General features: G+C 28.4%; 1 long non-coding RNA gene across 2 annotated transcripts in view; it reads left to right on the top strand.

The window, feature by feature from the left end:
- LOC143256412 (uncharacterized) overlaps positions 1-1947 on the top strand; it is a 100777-nt gene extending 98830 nt beyond the window's left edge. For both annotated transcript variants that reach the window (XR_013031348.1, XR_013031347.1), the window contains exon 3: positions 1584-1947. This is a non-coding gene — a long non-coding RNA (uncharacterized LOC143256412). The remainder of the gene's footprint in view (positions 1-1583) is intronic.
- The last annotated feature ends 18779 nt before the right edge of the window (positions 1948-20726 follow it).

Here is a 20726-nt window from a genome sequence, read left to right as displayed (position 1 = left end):
CAGTAAAGTTAGATAAAGGAGCTAGCTGATAAGACGTTTATCATTTAAAAATAAAAGATTTACTTTGGAGGTGAAACAATGAGTAGGTTTAAACTAGGCTGAAATGATTATGTAAGGATAGTAGGTTTAAACTAGACTGAAATGATTATGTAAGGATAGTAGGTTTAAACTAGACTGAAATGATTATGTAAGGATAGTAGGTTTAAACTAGGCTGAAATGATTATGTAAGGATAGTAGGTTTAACTGGTTGGAATCATTTCAATGGAAGGAAGGAAGTGTTTAGAATGGGTTTGTACTACGTAGTAAAGGGTCTGGCATGTTTGGAAAAGTTAATAATAGATATATTATATACGTTGTAATACGGTAATAATATACTACATAAATAAATTATATTAAACACGTTATAATACTGTAATAATATACTGTGCAAAGACACTATAATACATTATAACGGTAATAATATACTAAATAAATAAATAATTTTAAACACATTATAATACTGTAATATACTACGTAAATACAGTGTGATACACCAAATATATTATAATATGGTAATAATATACTATGTAAATACATAATATTAAATGTAATAATATACTATGTAAATACATAATATTAAATGTAATAATATACTATGTAAATACATTATATTAAATGTAATAATATACTATGTAAATACATAATATTAAATGTAATAATATACTATGTAAATACATAATATTAAATGTAATAATATACTATGTAAATACATAATATTAAATGTAATAATATACTATGTAAATACATTATATTAACTGTAATAATATACTATGTAAATACATAATATTAAATGTAATAATATATATGTAAATACATAATATTAAATGTAATAATATACTATGTAAATACATAATATTAAATGTAATAATATACTATGTGAATACATAATATTAAATGTAATATATACTATGTGAATACATAATATTAAATGTAATAATATACTATGTAAATACATTATATTAAATGTAATAATATACTATGTAAATACATTATATTAAATGTAATAATATACTATGTGAATACATAATATTAAATGTAATAATATACTATGTAAATACATAATATTAAATGTAATAATATACTATGTGAATACATAATATTAAATGTAATAATATACTATGTAAATACATAATATTAAATGTAATAATATACTATGTAAATACATAATATTAAATGTAATAATATACTATGTAAATACATTATATTAAATGTAATAATATACTATGTAAATACATAATATTAAATGTAATAATATACTATGTAAATACATAATATTAAATGTAATAATATACTATGTAAATACATAATATTAAATGTAATAATATACTATGTAAATACATTATATTAAATGTAATAATATACTATGTTAATACAGTGATACGGTAATGATGTACTCAGTAAACATAGGATACAACACAATACTGATGTTTTGGGATACATATTATGTTTATGAGAATGTCTGAATATCACATACTTCGTCAATGTTACATTTAAATGTTAACTAGGAAGCAGCAGTTGGATGTGACACCAGTTTTCTTTTTAGGTCACTACGTGTGATGACCCTGCAGGGACAGGAGAGTTATGGCGTTTGACTCGTAATCTGAGGGTCGCGGATTCAAATCCCCGTCGCACCAAACATGCTCGTCCTTTCAGGGCATAATAATGTGACTGTCAATCCCATTATTCGTTGGTAAAAGAGTAGCCCAAGAGTTGGTGGTGATGACTAGCTGTCCTTCTTCTAGTCTTACACTGCTAAATTAGGGACGGCTAGCACAGATAGCCGTCGTGTAGCTTCGCGCGAAATTCAAAACAAACATCTCCATGTGTAATGTTTCGTAGGTCTTGTTGTTACTGTGACTTTTTCGATAGTTTAGTGTGTAATTCAAGTTTTGTGAAACTATGTTTAAAGTTTGCTTTCTATGTACAGTTTGTATAAAGTTTTAAACGAAACTTTCTCCTACGTCATTATTCAAAGGAAATAAATTCTATAAAGGTCAGAAACCACATGGTATACAATTTGTTAGTAGATTAATTCTTGTGTAAAAATATTATTCCGTAATCTAGGTTCTGAACTAATTAGGACAGGAGAATTGACGTCATCTTTATGGAACTAAGAAAATCTTTTAAGCGTCGTTCTGTGATTATGGCTCGAGAAATGACGTCATATATATATATATATAAAACTAAGACAAACGTTTACAGTCTTGTGCTTGAAATACATTGTTTGAAGCTTAAGTGAGTCCACATTATGAAGTATTGACAGTATATACAACTGATACTCCAGCCAATAGTATTTTGTAAAATACCTTAAGAAGTTGTCGTTTCTACTTTTAGTTGCGTGTTTGGTACCAGAAGAAAATAGGCATAAGTCAGTGCGGAGCAGACGCTATTAAAATCAAGATATGGTTTCTTTATCGGAGTAAACTGTACAAACTACAAGAACAAAAACAACAGTTTTCACGTTAAAATTCGGTCACTTGTTTGGGCAGTATGTGTTATACTTACCGGATAATCCTGATTTTTAGTCTAATAAGCATCCTACTGACCAGTGTAGTTTACTATAAACTAATATTTAATACAGTTTGCATTCAATATTTAACATTAAATTTATAAAGCAGAACGTTTCGCTCTTACCTGCACATTTCATTGAGTGCGGTATTCTATAAACATTATATTACGTATATATACATAACTATCTGTTTTTTCTTATAGCAAAGCCACATCGGGCTATCTGCTCAGCCTACTGAGGGGAATCGAACCCCTGATTTTATCGTTGTAAATCCGGAGACATACCGCTGTACTAGCGGGAGGCATGTAGATAACACACAAGTTTAAAACTTTGAACATCTAGGCCAGAAAGAAACATATAACTCTAATGTAAGAAAAGTAAAATATATCCTAGTATCAACAGGTAGGTGTCTAGAAGTAGGACCCACTCTGCGTTGGAAATACAATTTCCACAGGTTTACTTTCCATAACAAATAGTACTTTTGAATGTTAATTAGAAACAGCTATCGATGTTCAATCCTCTGCCACCATTTAAAATCAGTCTGCAGAGGGCAGCTAGTTACATCTGGTGACACATTAAAGCAAATTTTAAAAAATGATTAATAAAAAAGGTTAGTGTGAAGACAAAACTAAAGTTAATAACCTTTAGTTATCCTAACTAAAACCTAACTCTTCTGATAAGTAAAAACGTATATCTTAGTATAACAAACACCACAATGAAATCTAACTATTCTCATAAGTAGAAATGTATATCTTACTACAACAAACACCACAATGACACCTAACTATACTGATAAGTGAAAACGTATATCTTAGTATATCAAAACCACAATCAAACCTAACTAAACGTATATCTTAATATAACAAACACCACAATAAAACGTAACTATTCTGATAAGTGAAAACGTATATCTTAGTATTACAAACACCACAATGAAACCTATTTATACTGAGAAGTGAAAACGTATATTTTAGTATAAGAAACACCACAAAAAAACGTAACTATTCTAATAAGTGAAAACGTATATCTTAGTATATCAAACACCAGAACGAAACCTAACTATTCTGATCAGTGAAAACGTATATCTTAGTATAACAAACACCACAAAAAAACGTAACTATTCTAAAGAGTGAAAACGTATATTTTAGTATAACAAACACTAAAATGAAACCTAACTATTCTCATAAGTGTAAACGTATATCTTAGTATAACAAACACCACAATGAAACCTAACTGTTCTGATGAGTGAAAATGTATATGAAACACCACAATGAAACCTAACAATTCTGATAAGTGAAAACGTATATCTTAGTATATCAAAACCACAATCAAACCTAACTAAACGTATATCATAATATAACAAACACCACAATAAAACGTAACTATTCTGATAAGTGAAAACGTATATCTTAGTATTACAAACACCACAATGAAACCTATTTATACTGAAAAGTGAAAACGTATATTTTAGTATAAGAAACACCACAATGAAACCTAGCTATTCTAATAAGTGAAAACGTATATCTTAGTATATCAAACATCAGAACGAAACCTAACTATTCTGATCAGTGAAAACGTATATCTTAGTATAACAAACACCACAAAAAAACGTAACTATTCTAAAAAGTGAAAACGTATATTTTAGTATAACAAACACTAAAATGAAACCTAACTATTCTCATAAGTGTAAACGTATATCTTAGTATAACAAACACCACAATGAAACCTAACTGTTCTGATGAGTGAAAATGTATATGAAACACCACAATGAAACCTAACAATTCTGATAAGTGAAAACGTATATCTTAGTATATCAAAACCACAATCAAACCTAACTAAACGTATATCATAATATAACAAACACCACAATAAAACGTAACTATTCTGATAAGTGAAAACGTATATCTTAGTATTACAAACACCACAATGAAACCTATTTATACTGAAAAGTGAAAACGTATATTTTAGTATAAGAAACACCACAATGAAACCTAGCTATTCTAATAAGTGAAAACGTATATCTTAGTATATCAAACATCAGAACGAAACCTAACTATTCTGATAAGTGAAAACGTATATCTTAGTATAACAAACACCACAAAAAAAAACGTAACTATTCTAAAAAGTGAAAACGTATATTTTAGTATAACAAACACCAAAATGAAACCTAACTATTCTGATAAGTGAAAACGTATATCTTAGTATAACAAACACCACAATGAAACCTAACTATTCTGATAAGTGAAAATGTATATCTTAGTATAACAAACACCACAATGAAACCTAACTATTCTGATAAGTGAAAACGTTTATCTTAGTATAACAAACACCACAATGAAACCTAACTATTCTGATAAAAAAGAAAATATCTTATATCAAACACCACAATGACACCTAACTATTCTGATAAGTGAAAATGAATATCAAACACCACAATGAAACCTAACTATTCTTATAACTGAAAACGTATATCTTAGTATAACAAACACCACAATGAAACGTACCTATTCTGATAAGTGAAAACGTATATCTTAATATAACAAACACCACAATGAAACCTAACTATTCTGATAAGTGAAAACGTATATCTTAGTATAACAAACACCACAATGAAACCTAACTATTCTGATAAGTGAAAACGTATATCTTAATATAACAAACACCACAATGAAACCTAACTATTCTGATAAGTGAAAATGTATATCTTAATATATCAAACACCGCAATGAAACCTAACTATTCTGATAAGTGAAAACATATCTTAGTATAACAAACACCACAATGAAACCTAACTATTCTGATAAGTGAAAACGTATATCTTAGTATAACAAACACCACAATGAAACCTAACTATTCTGATAAATGAAAACGTATATCTTAGTATAACAAACACCACAATGAAACCTAACTATTCTGATAAGTGAAAACGTATATCTTAGTATAACAAACACCACAATGAAACCTAACTATTCTGATAAATGAAAACGTATATCTTAGTATAACAAACACCACAATGAAACCTAACTATTCTGATAAGTGAAAATATTTCTTAGTATAACAAACAACACAATGAAACCTAACTATTCTGATAAGTGAACATGTATTACTTAATATATCAAACACCACAATGAAATCTAACTATTCTGATAAGTCAAAATGTATATCGAACACCACAATGAAACCTAACTATTCTGATAAGTGAAAATGTATATCTTACTATACCAAACACCACAGTGAAACTTAACTATTCTGATAAGTGAAAACGTTTATCTTAGTATAACAAACACCACAATGAAACCTAACTATTAGGAAAGTGAAAACGTACATCTTAGTATAACAAACACCACAATGAAACCTAACTATTCTGATAAATGAAAACGTATATCTTAGTATAACAAACACCACAATGAAACCTAACTATTCTGATAAGTGAAAACATATCTTAGTATAACAAACACCACAATGAAACCTAACTATTCTGATAAGTGAAAACGTATATCTTAGTATAACAAACACCACAATGAAACCTAACTATTCTGATAAGTGAAATGTATATCTTAGTATAACAAACACCACAATGAAACCTAACTATTCTGATAAGTGAAAACGTATATCTTAGTATAACAAACACCACAATGAAACCTAACTCTATTCTGATAACAAACACCACAATGAAAACGTATATCTTAGTATAACAAACACCACAATGAAACCTAACTATTCTGATAAGTGAAAACGTATATTTTAGTATATACAAACACCACAATAAAACCTAACTATTCTGATAAGTGAAAACGTATATCTTAGTATAACAAACACCACAATGAAACCTAACTATTCTGATAAGTGAAAACGTATATCTTAGTATAACAAACACCACAATGAACCGTACCTATTCTAATAAGTGAAAACGTATATCTTAGTATAAAAACACCACAATGAAACCTAACTATTCTGATAAGTGAAGACATATCTTAGTGTAAAAACACCACAATGAAACCTAACTATTCTTATAAGTAAAAACGTATATCTTAGTATAACAAACACCACAATGAAACCTAACTATTCTGATAAGTGAAAATATATATCTTAGTATAACAAACACCACAATGAAACCTAACTATTCTGATAAGTGAAAATGTATATCTTAGTATAACAAACACCACAATGAAACCTAACTATTCTGATAAGTGAAAACGTATATCTTAGTATAACAAACACCACAATGAAACCTAACTATTCTGATAAGTGAAAACGTATATCTTAGTATAACAAACACCACAATGAAACCTAACTATTCTGATAAGTGAAAACGTATATCTTAGTATAACAAACACCACAATGAAACCTAACTATTCTGATAAGTGAAAACGTATATCTTAGTATAACAAACACCACAATGAAACCTAACTATTCTGATAAGTGAAAACGTATATCTTAGTATAACAAACACCACAATGAAACCTAACTATTCTGATAAGTGAAATGTATATCTTAGTATAACAAACACCACAATGAAACCTAACTATTCTGATAAGTGAAAACGTATATCTTAGTATAACAAACACCACAATGAAACCTAACTATTCTGATAAGTGAAAACGTATATCTTAGTATAACAAACACCACATTGAAACCTAACTATTCTGATAAGTGAAAACGTATATTTTAGTATAACAAACACCACAATAAAACCTAACTATTCTGATAAGTGAAAACGTATATCTTAGTATAACAAACACCACAATGAAACCTAACTATTCTGATAAGTGAAAACGTATATCTTAGTATAACAAACACTACAATGAACCGTACCTATTCTGATAAGTGAAAACGTATATCTTAGTATAACAAACACCACAATGAAACCTAACTATTCTGATAAGTGAAAACGTATATCTTAGTATAACAAACACCACAATGAAACCTAACTATTCTGATAAGTGAAAACATATATCTTAGTATAAAAACACCACAATGAAACCTAACTATTCTTATAACTAAAAACGTATATCTTAGTATAACAAACACCACAATGAAACCTAACTATTCTGATAAGTGAAAATATTTCTTAGTATAACAAACAACACAATGAAACCTAACTATTCTGATAAGTGAACATGTATTACTTAATATATCAAACACCACAATGAAATCTAACTATTCTGATAAGTCAAAATGTATATCGAACACCACAATGAAACCTAACTGTTCTGATCAGTGAAAATGTATATCTTACTATATCAATCACCACAGTGAAACTTAACTATTCTGATAAGTGAAAACGTTTATCTTAGTATAACAAACACCACAATGAAACCTAACTATTAGGAAAGTGAAAACGTACATCTTAGTATAACAAACACCACAATAAACCTATCTATTCTGATAAATGAAAACGTATATCTTAGTAAAACAAACACCACATTGAAACCTAACTATTCTGATAAGTGAAAACGTATATTTTAGTATAACAAACGCCACAATAATACGTAACTATTCTGATAAGTGAAAACGTATATCTTAGTATAACAAACACCACAATGAAACCTAACTATTCTGATAAGTGAAAACGTATATCTTAGTATAACAAACACCACAATGAAACCTAACTATTCTGATAAGTGAAAACGTATATCTTAGTATAACAAACACCACAATGAAACCTAACTATTAGGAAAGTGAAAACGTACATCTTACTATAACAAACACCACAATGAAACTTAACTATTCTAAAAAGTGAAAACGTATGTCTTAGTATAACAAACACCACAATTGAAGCTAACTATTCTGATAAACTAAAACATATCTTAGTATAACAAACACCACAATGAAACCTAACTATTCTGGTTAGTGAAAATGTATATCTTAGTACAACAAACGCCAGAATAAAACGTAACTATTCTGATCAGTGAAAACGTATATCTTAGTATAACAAACACCACAATGAAACCTAACTATTCTGATAAGTGAAAATGTATATCAAACACCAAAATCAAACCTAACTATTCTGATAAGTGAATACGTATATCTTAGTATAACAAACATCACAATGAAACCTAACTATTAAGATAAGTGAAAATATTTCTTAGTATAACAAACAACATAATGAAACCTAACTATTCTGATAAGTGAAAATGTATATCAAACACTAAAATAAAACCTAACTATTTTGAAAAGTGAAAACGTTTATCTTAGTATAACAAACACCACAATGAAACCTAACTTCTAGGATAAGTGAAAACCTATATCTTAGTATCTCAAATACCACAATAAAACCTAAGTATTTCCATGAGTGAAAACGTATGTCTTAGTATAACAAACACCACAGTGAAATCTAACTATTCTGATAAGTAGAAACGTATATCTTAGTATAACAAACGCCACAATAAAACGTAACTATTCTGATAAGTGAAAATGTATATCAAACACCACATTGAAATCTAACTCTTCTGATAAGTGAAAACGTATATCTTAGTGTTAGAAACACCACAATGAAACCTAACTATTCTGATAAGTGAAAACGTATGTCTTAATATATCAAACACAAAATGAAATCTAACTATTCTGATAAGCAGAAATATATATCTTACAATAACAAACTCAACAATGACACCTAACTATTCTGATAAGTGAAAATGTATATCAAACACCACAATGAAACCTAACTATTCTGATAACTGAATTCATATATTAGTGTAACCAAAACCACAATGAAACCTAACTATTCTGATAAATGAAAATATTTCTTAGTATAACAAACAACACAATGACACCTAACTATTTTGATAAGTGAAAACGTATATCTCGCAAAACAAACACTACAATGAAACCTAACAATTCTGATAAATGAAAACGTATGTTTGAGTATATCAAACACCACAATAAAACCTAACTATTTTTATAACTGAAAACGTATATCTTAGTATAATAAACACCACAATGAAACGTACCTATTCTGATAAGTGAAAACGTATATCTTAGTATAACAAACACGACATTGAAACGTACCTATTCTTATAACTAAAAACGTATATCTTAGTATAACAAACACCACAATGAAACCTAACTATTCTGATTAGTGAAAATGTATATCTTACTATATCAATCACCCCTGTGAAACCTAACTATTCTCATAAGTGAAAATGTATATCTTAATATATCAAACACCACAATGAAATCTAACTATTCTGATAAATCAAAATGTATATCGAACACCACAATGAAACCTAACTGTTCTGATAAGTGAAAATGTATATCTTACTATATCAATCACCACAGTGAAACTTAACTATTCTGATAAGTGAAAACGTTTATCTTAGTATAACAAACACCACAATGAAACCTAACTATTCTGAAAGTGAAAACGTATATCTTAGTATAACAAACACCACAATGAAACCTAACTATTCTGATAAGTGAAAACGTATATCTTAGTATAACAAACACCACAATGAAACCTAACTATTCTGATAAGTGAAAACGTATATCTTAGTATAACAAACACCACAATGAAACGTAACTATTCTGATAAGTGAAAACGTATATCTTAGTATAACAAACACCACAATGAAACCTAACTATTAGGAAAGTGAAAACGTACATCTTAGTATAAGAAACACCACAATGAAACCTAACTATTCTAAAAAGTGAAAACGTATGTGTTAGTATAACAAACACCACAATTGAAACTAACTATTCTGATAAATTAAAACATATCTTAGTATAACAAACACCACAATGAAACCTCACTATTCTGATTAGTGAAAATGTATATCTTAGTACAACAAACGCAAGAATAAAACGTAACTATTTTGATCAGTGAAAACGCATATCTTAGTATAACAAATACCACAATGAAACCTAACTATTCTGATAAGTGAAAACATATCTTAGTATAACGAACACCACAATGAAACCTAATTATTGTGATAAGTGAAGACATATCTTAGTATATCAAACACCAGAACGAAACCTAACTATTCTGATAAATAAAAACGTATATCTTAGTATAACAAACACCACAAAAAACGTAACTATTCTAAAAAGTGTAAACGTATATCGTAGTATAACATACACCGCAATGAAACCTAACTATTCTGATAAGTGAAAACATATCTTAGTATAACAAACACCACAATGGAATCTAACTATTCTGATAAGTGAAAACGTATATCTTGGTATAACAAACACCACAATGAAACCTAACTATTCTGAGAAGTGAAAACGTATGTCTTACTATAACAAACACCACAATTAAACCTAACTATTCTTGAAAGTGAAAACATATATTTTAGTATAACAAACACCACAATAAAACGTAATTATTCTGATAAGTGAAAACGTTTATCTTAGTATAACAAACATCACAATGAAACCTAACTATTAAGATAAGTGAAAACGTATATCTTAGTATAACGAACACCACAATGAAACCTAACTATTCTGATAAATGAAAACATATCTTAGTGTAACAAACACCACAATGAAACCTAACTATTCTCAGAAGTGAAAATATCTCTTAGTATAACAAACAACACAATAAAACCTAACTATTCTGATAAGTGAAAATGTATATCAAACACCAAAATAAAACCTAACTATTCTCATTAGTGAAAACGTATATCTTAGTATAATAAACACCACAAAGAAACGTAACTATTCTGATAAGTGAAAACGTATGTCTTAGTATAACAAACACCACAGTGAAATCTAACTATTCTGATAAGTAGAAATGTATATCTTAGTATAACAAACAACACAATGACACGTAACTATTCTGACAAGTGAAAATGTATATCAAACAACAAAATAAAACCTAACCATTCTGATAAGTGAAAACGTATATCTTAGTATAACAAAGACCACAATGAAACCTAACCATTCTGATAAGTGAAAACGTATATTTTAGTATAACAAACGCCACAATAAAACGTAACTATTCTAATAAGTGAAAATGTATATCAAACACCACAATGAAATCTAACTCTTCTGATAAGTGAAAACGTATATCTTAGTTTTAGAAACACCACAATGAAACCTAACTATTCTGATAAATGAAAATGTATATCTTAATATATCAAACACCGCAATGAAACCTAACTATTCTGATAAGTGAAAACGTTTATTTTAGAATAAGAAACACCACAATTAAACCTAACTATTCTGATAAGTGAAAACATATCTTAGTATAACGAACACCACAATGAAACCTAACTTTTCTGATAAGTGAAAACGTATATCTTCATGTATGAAACACCACAATGAAATCTAGTTATTCTGATAAATAGAAATGTATATCTTTCTATAACAAACACCACAATGAAACCTAACTATTCTGATAAGTGAAAACGTATATCTTAGTATAACAAACACCACAATGAAACCTAACTATTCTGATAAGTGAAAACGTATATCTTAGTATAACAAACACCACAATGAAACCTAACTATTCTGATAAGTGAAAACGTATATCTTAGTATAACAAACACCACAATGAAACCTAACTATTCTGATAAGTGAAAACGTATATCTTAGTATAACAAACACCACAATGAAACCTAACTATTCTGATAAGTGAAAACGTAACTATTCTAATAAGTGAAAACGTATATCTTAGTATAACAAACACCACAATGAAACCTAACTATTCTGATAAGTGAAAACGTATATCTTAGTATAACAAACACCACAATGAAACCTAACTATTCTGATAAGTGAAAACGTATATCTTAGTATAACAAACACCACAATGAAACCTAACTATTCTGATAAGTGAAAACGTATATCTTAGTATAACAAACACCACAATGAAACCTAACTATTCTGATAAGTGAAAACGTATATCTTAGTATAACAAACACCACATTGAAACCTAACTATTCTGATAAGTGAAAACGTGTATCTTAGTATAACAAACACCACAATGAAACCTAACTATTCTGATAAGTGAAAACGTATATCTTAATATATCAAACACCACAATGAAACCTAACTATTCTGATAAGTGAAAACTTAGTATATGAAACCTAACTATTCTGATAAGTAAAATATATATCTTAAATAACAAACACCACAATGAAATCTAACTATTCTGATAAGTCAAAATGTATATCAAACACCACAATGAAACCTAACTATTCTGATAAGTGAAAATGTATATCTTAGTATATCAAACACCACAATGAAACCTAACTATTCTGATAAGTGAAAACGTATTATCTTAGTATAACAAACACCACAATGAAACTTAACTATTCTGATAAGTGAAAACGTACATCTTAGTATAACAAACACCACAATAAACCTATCTATTCTGATAAATGAAAACGTATATCTTAGTAAAACAAACACCACAATGAAACCTAACTATTCTGATAAGTGAAAACGTATATCTTAGTATAACAAACACCACAATGAAACCTAACTATTCTTATAACTGAAAACGTATATCTTAGTATAACAAACACCACAATGAAACCTAACTATTCTGATAAGTGAAAACGTATATCTTAGTATAACAAACACCACAATGAAACCTAACTATTCTGATAAGTGAAAACGTATATCTTAGTATAACAAACACCACAATGAAACCTAACTATTCTGATAAGTGAAAACGTATATCTTAGTATAACAAACACCACAATGAAACCTAACTATTCTGATAAGTGAAAACGTATATCTTAGTATAACAAACACCACAATGAAACCTAACTATTCTGATAAGTGAAAAAATATATCTTAGTATAACAAACACCACAATGAAACCTAACTATTCTGATAAGTGAAAACGTATATAACTTAGTATATCAAACACCACAATGAAACCTAACTATTCTGATAAGTGAAAACGTATATCTTAGTATAACAAACACCACAATGAAACCTAACTATTCTGATAAGTGAAAACGTATATCTTAGTATAACAAACACCACAATGAAACCTAACTATTCTGATAAGTGAAAACGTATATCTTAGTATAACAAACACCACAATGAAACCTAACTATTCTGATAAGTGAAAACGTATATCTTAGTATAACAAACACCACAATGAAACCTAACTATTCTGATAAGTGAAAACGTATATCTTAGTATAACAAACACCACAATGAAACCTAACTATTCTGATAAGTGAAAACGTATATCTTAGTATAACAAACACCACAATGAAACCTAACTATTCTGATAAGTGAAAACGTATATCTTAGTATAACAAACACCACAATGAAACCTAACTATTCTGATAAGTGAAAACGTATATCTTAGTATAACAAACACCACAATGAAACCTAACTATTCTGATAAGTGAAAACGTATATCTTAGTATAACAAACACCACAATGAAACCTAACTATTCTGATAAGTGAAAACGTATATCTTAGTATAACAAACACCACAATGAAACCTAACTATTCTGATAAGTGAAAACGTATATCTTAGTATAACAAACACCACAATGAAACCTAACTATTCTGATAAGTGAAAACATATCTTAGTATAACAAACACCACAATGAAACCTAACTATTCTGATAAGTGAAAATGTATATCTTAGTATAACAAACACCACAATGAAACCTAACTATTCTGATAAGTGAAAACGTATATCTTAGTATAACAAACACCACAATGAAACCTAACTATTCTGATAAGTGAAAACATATCTTAGTATAACAAACACCACAATGAAACCTAACTATTCTGATAAGTGAAAACGTATATCTTAGTATAACAAACACCACAATGAAACCTAACTATTCTGATAAGTGAAAACGTATATCTTAGTATAACAAACACCACAATGAAACCTAACTATTCTGATAAGTGAAAACGTATATCTTAGTATAACAAACACCACAATGAAACCTAACTATTCTGATAAGTGAAAACGTATATCTTAGTATAACAAACACCACAATGAAACCTAACTATTCTGATAAGTGAAAACGTATATCTTAGTATAACAAACACCACAATGAAACCTAACTATTCTGATAAGTGAAAACGTATATCTTAGTATAACAAACACCACAATGAAACCTAACTATTCTGATAAGTGAAAACGTATATCTTAGTATAACAAACACCACAATGAAACCTAACTATTCTGATAAGTGAAAACGTATATCTTAGTATAACAAACACCACAATGAAACCTAACTATTCTGATAAGTGAAAACGTATATCTTAGTATAACAAACACCACAATGAAACCTAACTATTCTGATAAGTGAAAACGTATATCTTAGTATAACAAACACCACAATGAAACCTAACTATTCTGATAAGTGAAAATATATCTTAGTATATTCAAAAATATACAAACACAAATGAAACCTAACTATTCTGATAAGTGAAAACGTATATCTTAGTATAACAAACACCACAATGAAACCTAACTATTCTGATAAGTGAAAACGTATATCTTAGTATAACAAACACCACAATGAAACCTAACTATTCTGATAAGTGAAAACGTATATCTTAGTATAACAAACACCACAATGAAACCTAACTATTCTGATAAGTGAAAAACGTGTATATCAAACAAACACCACAATGAAACCTAACTATTCTGATAAGTGAAAACGTATATCTTAGTATAACAAACACCACAATGAAACCTAACTATTCTGATAAGTGAAAACGTATATCTTAGTATAACAAACACCACAATGAAACCTAACTATTCTGATAAGTGAAAATGTATATCTTAGTATAACAAACACCACAATGAAACCTAACTATTCTGATAAGTGAAAACGTATATCTTAGTATAACAAACACCACAATGAAACCTAACTATTCTGATAAGTGAAAACGTATATCTTAGTATAACAAACACCACAATGAAACCTAACTATTCTGATAAGTGAAAACGTATATCTTAGTATAACAAACACCACAATGAAACCTAACTATTCTGATAAGTGAAAACATATCTTAGTATAACAAACACCACAATGAAACCTAACTATTCTGATAAGTGAAAACGTATATCTTATATAACAAACACCACAATGAAACCTAACTATTCTGATAAGTGAAAACGTATATCTTAGTATAACAAACACCACAATGAAACCTAACTATTCTGATAAGTGAAAACGTATATCTTAGTATAACAAACACCACAATGAAACCTAACTATTCTGATAAGTGAAAACGTATATCTTAGTATAACAAACACCACAATGAAACCTAACTATTCTGATAAGTGAAAACGTATATCTTAGTATAACAAACACCACAATGAAACCTAACTATTCTGATAAGTGAAAACGTATATCTTAGTATAACAAACACCACAATGAAACCTAACTATTCTGATAAGTGAAAACGTATATCTTAGTATAACAAACACCACAATGAAACCTAACTATTCTGATAAGTGAAAACGTATATCTTAGTATAACAAACACCACAATGAAACCTAACTATTCTGATAAGTGAAAACGTATATCTTAGTATAACAAACACCACAATGAAACCTAACTATTCTGATAAGTGAAAACGTATATCTTAGTATAACAAACACCACAATGAAACCTAACTATTCTCATAAGTGAAAACGTATATCTTAGTATAACAAACACCACAATGAAACCTAACTATTCTGATAAGTGAAAACGTATATCTTAGTATAACAAACACCACAATGAAACCTAACTATTCTGATAAGTGAAAACGTATATCTTAGTATAACAAACACCACAATGAAACCTAACTATTCTGATAAGTGAAAATATTTCTTAGTATAACAAACAACACAATGAAACCTAACTATTCTGATAAGTGAACATATATCTTAGTATATCAAACACCACAATGAAACCTAACTATTCTGATAAGTGAAAATGTATATCGTAAACAAACACCACAATGAAACCTAACTATTCTGATAAGTGAAAATGTATATCTTAGTATATCAAACACCACAATGAAACTTAACTATTCTGATAAGTGAAAACGTTATATCTTAGTATAACAAACACCACAATGAAACCTAACTATTCTGATAAGTGAAAACGTATATCTTAGTATAACAAACACCACAATGAAACCTAACTATTCTGATAAGTGAAAACGTATATCTTAGTATAACAAACACCACAATGAAACCTAACTATTCTGATAAGTGAAAACGTATATTTTAGTATAACAAACACCACAATGAAACGTAACTATTCTGATAAGTGAAAACGTATATCTTAGTATAACAAACACTACAATGAAACCTAACTATTCTGATAAGTGAAAACGTATATCTTAGTATAACAAACACCACAATGAAACCTAACTATTCTGATAAGTGAAAACGTATATCTTAGTATAACAAACACCACAATGAAACCTAACTATTCTGATAAGTGAAAACGTATATCTTAGTATAACAAACACCACAATGAAACCTAACTATTCTGATAAGTGAAAACGTATATCTTAGTATAACAAACACCACAATGAAACCTAACTATTCTGATAAATGAAAACATATCTTAGTATAACAAACACCACAATGAAACCTAACTATTCTGATAAGTGAAAACGTATATCTTAGTATAACAAACACCACAATGAAACCTAACTATTCTGATAAGTGAAAACGTATATCTTAGTATAACAAACACCACAATGAAACCTAACTATTCTGATAAGTGAAAACGTATATCTTAGTATAACAAACACCACAATGAAACCTAACTATTCTGATAAGTGAAAACGTATATCTTAGTATAACAAACACCACAATGAAACCTAACTATTCTGATAAGTGAAAACATATCTTAGTATAACAAACACCACAATGAAACCTAACTATTCTGATAAGTGAAAACGTTTATCTTAGTATAACAAACACCACAATGAAACCTAACTATTCTGATAAGTGAAAACGTATATCTTAGTATAACAAACACCACAATGAAACCTAACTATTCTGATAAGTGAAAACGTATATCTTAGTATAACAAACACCACAATGAAACCTAACTATTCTGATAAGTGAAAACGTATATCTTAGTATAACAAACACCACAATGAAACCTAACTATTCTGATAAGTGAAAACGTATATCTTAGTATAACAAACACCACAATGAAACCTAACTATTCTGATAAGTGAAAACGTATATCTTAGTATAACAAACACCACAATGAAACCTAACTATTCTGATAAGTGAAAACGTATATCTTAGTATAACAAACACCACAATGAAACCTAACTATTCTGATAAGTGAAAACGTATATCTTAGTATAACAAACACCACAATGAAACCTAACTATTCTGATAAGTGAAAACGTATATCTTAGTATAACAAACACCACAATGAAACCTAACTATTCTGATAAGTGAAAACGTATATCTTAGTATAACAAACACTACAATGAAACCTACCTATTCTAATAAGTGAAAACGTATATCTTAGTATAAAAACACCACAATGAAACCTAACTATTCTGATAAGTGAAAACGTATATCTTAGTATAACAAACACCACAATGAAACCTAACTATTCTGATAAGTGAAAACGTATATCTTAGTATAACAAACACCACAATGAAACCTAACTATTCTGATAAGTGAAAACGTATATCTTAGTATAACAAACACCACAATGAAACCTAACTATTCTGATAAGTGAAAACGTATATCTTAGTATAACAAACACCACAATGAAACCTAACTATTCTGATAAGTGAAAACGTATATCTTAGTATAACAAACACCACAATGAAACCTAACTATTCTGATAAGTGAAAACGTATATCTTAGTATAACAAACACCACAATGAAACCTAACTATTCTGATAAGTGAAAACGTATATCTTATATAACAAACACCACAATGAAACCTAACTATTCTGATAAGTGAAAACGTATATCTTAGTATAACAAACACCACAATGAAACCTAACTATTCTGATAAGTGAAAACGTATATCTTAGTATAACAAACACCACAATGAAACCTAACTATTCTGATAAGTGAAAACGTATATCTTAGTATAACAAACACCACAATGAAACCTAACTATTCTGATAAGTGAAAACGTATATCTTAGTATAACAAACACCACAATGAAACCTAACTATTCTGATAAGTGAAAACGTATATCTTAGTATAACAAACACCACAATGAAACCTAACTATTCTGATAAGTGAAAACGTATATCTTAGTATAACAAACACCACAATGAAACCTAACTATTCTGATAAGTGAAAACGTATATCTTAGTATAACAAACACCACAATGAAACCTAACTATTCTGATAAGTGAAAACGTATATCTTAGTATAACAAACACCACAATGAAACCTAACTATTCTGATAAGTGAAAACGTATATCTTAGTATAACAAACACCACAATGAAACCTAACTATTCTGATAAGTGAAAACATATCTTAGTATAAAAACACCACAATGAAACCTAACTATTCTTATAACTAAAAACGTATATCTTAGTATAACAAACACCACAATGAAACCTAACTATTCTGATAAGTGAAAATATATCTTAGTATAACAAACACCACAATGAAACCTAACTATTCTGATAAGTGAAAATGTATACTTAGTATAACAAACACCACAATGAAACCTAACTATTCTGATAAGTCAAAATGTATATCAAACACCACAATGAAACCTAACTATTCTGATAAGTGAAAATGTATATCTTAGTATATCAAACACCACAGTGAAACTAACTATTCTGATAAGTGAAAACGTATATCTTAGTATAACAAACACCACAATGAAACCTAACTATTCTGATAAGTGAAAACGTATATCTTAGTATAACAAACACCACAATGAAACCTAACTATTCTGATAAAACGTGAAAACGTATATCTTAGTATAACAAACACCACAATGAAACCTAACTATTCTGATAAGTGAAAACGTATATCTTAGTATAACAAACACCACAATAAACCTAACTATTCTGATAAGTGAAAACGTATATCTTAGTATAACAAACACCACAATGAAAACTAACTATTCTGATAAGTGAAAACGTATATCTTAGTATAACAAACACCACAATGAAACCTAACTATTCTGATAAGTGAAAACGTATATCTTAGTATAACAAACACCACAATGAAACCTAACTATTCTGATAAGTGAAAACGTATATCTTAGTATAACAAACACCACAATGAAACCTAACTATTCTGAAAGTGAAAACGTATATCTTAGTATAACAAACACCACAATGAAACCTAACTATTCTGATAAAGTGAAAACGTATATCTTAGTATAACAAACACCACAATGAAACCTAACTATTCTGATAAGTGAAAACGTATATCTTAGTATAACAAACACCACAATGAAACCTAACTATTCTGATAAGTGAAAACGTATATCTTAGTATAACAAACACCACAATGAAACCTAACTATTCTGATAAGTGAAAACGTATATCTTAGTATAACAAACACCACAATGAAACCTAACTATTCTGATAAGTGAAAACGTATATCTTAGTATAACAAACACCACAATGAAACCTAACTATTCTGATAAGTGAAAACGTATATCTTAGTATAACAAACACCACAATGAAACCTAACTATTCTGATAAGTGAAAACGTATATCTTAGTATAACAAACACCACAATGAAACCTAACTATTCTGATAAGTGAAAACGTATATCTTAGTATAACAAACACCACAATGAAACCTAACTATTCTGATAAGTGAAAACGTATATCTTAGTATAACAAACACCACAATGAAACCTAACTATTCTGATAAGTGAAAAATATATCTTGAGTAAACAAACACCACAATGAAACCTAACTATTCTGATAAGTGAAAACGTATATCTTACGTATAACAAACACCACAATGAAACCTAACTATTCTGATAAGTGAAAACGTATATCTTAGTATAACAAACACCACAATGAAACCTAACTATTCTGATAAGTGAAAACGTATATCTTAATATAACAAACACAACAATGAAACCTAACTATTCTGATAAGTAGAAATACGTATATCTTAGTATAACAAACACCACAATGAAACCTAACTATTCTGATAAGTGAAAATGTAGTATAACAAACACCACAATGAAACCTAACTATTCTGATAAGTGGAAAACGTATATCTTAGTATAACAAACACCACAATGAAACCTAACTATTCTGATAA

This window comes from Tachypleus tridentatus, chromosome 7 (assembly GCF_004210375.1).
Source record: "Tachypleus tridentatus isolate NWPU-2018 chromosome 7, ASM421037v1, whole genome shotgun sequence".
In the NCBI taxonomy this organism is placed as follows: domain Eukaryota; kingdom Metazoa; phylum Arthropoda; class Merostomata; order Xiphosura; family Limulidae; genus Tachypleus; species Tachypleus tridentatus.
Note: the sequence above shows the minus strand (reverse complement) of the source record. Positions and strands in the feature narration are given on the sequence as shown.